General features: G+C 42.3%; 1 non-coding gene across 1 annotated transcript; it reads right to left on the bottom strand.

Moving 5' to 3' along the window:
* Positions 1 to 2,799: 2,799 nt before the first annotated feature.
* On the bottom strand, positions 2,800 to 2,903 carry LOC117802899. Its single transcript, XR_004626409.1, has one exon. It is a non-coding gene; the product is annotated as a U6 spliceosomal RNA (small nuclear RNA).
* Between the last annotated feature and the right edge of the window lie 321 nt (positions 2,904 to 3,224).

The following is a 3,224-nucleotide window of genomic DNA, read 5'->3' as shown; positions in this document are numbered from 1 at the left end:
GATCCACTGGCAAGGGCTTGACAGTGAATCAGGGAATTCAAGAACTGACCTTACATTTCAGAGTACCAGCCTGGAAGAGCCCTTCCAGACCCTCTAGTCCAAGGGGGTCAGAAAGTCTGTAAAGGGCCAGAGGGTCAATGTGTTGGCTTTGTAGACCATAGAGTCCCTGTCACAACTCAGCTCCACTGTGGTACAGCAAGAACCCCACAGATAGGAGGTAGTGAGAGGGTGCGGCTGTGTCCATAAAGCCACATCCACAGGGACAGAGAGGAGCCACATGACCCACTAGCCACAGTTGGCTGACATGCTCTAGTCCAATCCCCTCTTGCTATGGAGTTGGAAACTGAAACCTGGAGGAGGGAATCAGTGCCGGCCAGATAAGGACTTCTGCTACCGGGAGACAACCTACATCGTTTGTTACCAAGTAAAGTCCTGTTCCTGAGACATGGAATGCCTGGCTCTCTCTTTCCCAAGCAGAAATCTTAGGTTAGATTTCTGGTTAAATCACTAGGACTGGAAGTCAGGCAGACCTAAGTTCAAATAGCCTAAGTTCTCTAAGCACCTGTCTTTTTCACTGGAAAATGAACAATTAAACTGCGTTCAGCTAGGATTGTCCTAAAGTATGTACAGGTAAAGGTGAACAAGGTGAGCATGTAAAGGTAAAGATGAACAAGGTGAATATATAGGGGTAAATGTGAGCATGTTGAGGTGAAGGTGAACAAGGTGAAGCCACTTAGTAGACAAGGCAAAGGTAACAAGGAGGTGTGTGTAAAGAGCCTATATGTAATGAGTGTTCAGTAAATGCCAGCTGTCTTCACCCACCCCTCACCTGAACTCTCACACCTCTTGTCAAGCTCCCTGATAATCGAGTCCTCCATTGGGCTCCTTGCTTAGCGGGGAGCCTGATTCTCCCTCTGCCTGTTATTCCCCTGCTTATTCTCTGTCTCTGTCTCTAATAAGTAAATAAGACCTTTAAAAAAAAAAAAGAGGGGGTTGGAAAACCCAACTATTTCTTAAGTTAGAAGTCCAGTAAACGTCTAAGCTGAATAAAATAATTCAGTCCTCCATCAATGATCATATTAAGGGTATTGTTTTCCTAATAATTTTCTTGAATGATATCAAAATGGCCCCCATTAAGTTAACAAAGGAAGAGGAATGAGGATCCAGCAGAAAAATAACTATTGAGAAAAATACTTAATAAAAAAAATAATGGGGGAAAGAAAAATAATAATGGGAATTATGTCTAGGAAAAATGTTCTGGATGTGGTTACTAACACAGAACGAATACAGAAACAATGGACTTGGGCATTCTTCCAGAAGGCAGAATCATGGTTGTGACAGAATAAGGTGAATGGATAATGTATGGCTTTTTAAATTAAGATTTTTTAAAAGGCATTGAGGTTTCCTTCTTTGTCTCTTAGATAGCTCACTCTAGGAAGCTAGCTGCTGTGCCATGAGAACACTTGAGTCGTCCCATGGATAGGTCTATATCATGAGCAACTGAGACCTCTCACCAACAGCCAGAGAGGAACTGAGGCCTCATGCCCACAGCTGTGTAGGTTAGCAGCTCCTCCAGCCCCAGTCAAGCCTTCAGATGACAACAGCCCCAGCCAACATATTAACTGAAACCTCAGGAGAGACCCTGAGCCAGAACCACTCAGCAAAGCCACTTCCAGATTCCTGACCCTCAGAAACTGTAAGATAAATGAGCAATTATTGCTTTCAGCTGCTAAGTTTTAAGGTATTTTGCTATGCAACAATAGATAACTAATACAATGCCCAAATCAAGAGGTGGAGGGAGGGGACTCTTCACAATGCCTTCGCAGCAGGAGTTCAAAACTACTGTATGCCTACCCCTTTCATTTGTGTTCAGTTCTAGATGAACTTGGCAAATATGAACTTGTACTGTGATTATCCTGTTCTTGTTCTACCCCTCATGTTCAGTTTATGAAGATGTGGGAAGACATATGTATTTTAGTTCTTAGGGCATCAGACCATAAGCAGCCACATGTATACTGGCGGGGAGGACGGCACACCATTTGAGTGTGATCATTAAACTGGATGCAGAGACTGGATGGAATTGTGGGATGTGTTTCTCTTGGGGAGGAATAAATGTGGGAGAAAGATAAAACAGGTATTTGATGATCAGAAGGATAGACTATGGCAAAGACAATAATACTATGTATTCTCCAAATCCCATTTTTCTTCTCCCAGATTCACAACTGAGATCTATTTCCCAGTCTCTCTATAGTTGGTGGGGCAATGTGAGTTCTGGCTAAGGGAACATGGGTAAAATTGTCCACAGCACTTCCCGGTCTGGCCCCTAAAAACTCTTCTGAGTCATTCTTCTTGCACTCTCTCTATTTCCTCTCTAGCTGTCCGTATGCAGTGTATCCACTGAAGGACTCAAAGGCCCAGGTAATTGCAAATCTAGAAGGAAGCAGCCTGGGTCCCTGCAAGAACCGTGCACGTGCCTGTGCACACATGCACACACATTCACACACACACTGGACTACCAAGTAAGATAGAAATAAGGTTTTTTTATTTTTAAAAAATTTTTATTTAAAATCAATTAATTAACATATAGCATATTATTAGTGTCAGAGGTAGAGTTTAGTGATTCATCAGCTGCATATAATACCCAGTGCTCATTACATTAAGTACCCTCCTTTGTGCTCATCACCCAATTATCCCATCCCCCCACCACCTCCCCTCCAGCAAGCCTCAGTTTGTTTCCTAGAGTTAAGAGTCTCTTATGATTTGTTTCCCTCTCTGATTTCATCTTATCCTCTTTTTCCCTACCTCTCCCTATGTTTCATGAATTTGTGTGTCATCCATGTGCAGGGGCCATGCTAATCTCTGTATCATTCCAATTTTAGTATATGTGCTACTGAAGAGAGCACTAGAACTAAGTTTTTATTCGAAGACATTTGTTATAGTGGTTACCTGCCATTACTAAAACAATTTAACTCCTCCGCTCTGAACTGCAATTTTACTGAGAGTTGGTGCCAAACTATTTCACAATTATATGCAGGCAAACCTTGAGTTATAGCAATCCATATTTACAATTCTCTGACAACCACCCCGTGATCTTAGTTATGGTATTTAAAACCAGAAGAATATAAAACCGTATCTCCCGGGAGGGCTTTTGTCTTGGCCTGACACCACATCCCTCCTTTAGTGGTTAAGGGCATAGACTCAAATTACTTAATTTTGTTCTCATA

This window comes from Ailuropoda melanoleuca, chromosome 6, assembly GCF_002007445.2.
Source record: "Ailuropoda melanoleuca isolate Jingjing chromosome 6, ASM200744v2, whole genome shotgun sequence".
In the NCBI taxonomy this organism is placed as follows: Eukaryota; Metazoa; Chordata; class Mammalia; order Carnivora; family Ursidae; genus Ailuropoda; species Ailuropoda melanoleuca.
Note: the sequence above shows the minus strand (reverse complement) of the source record. Positions and strands in the feature narration are given on the sequence as shown.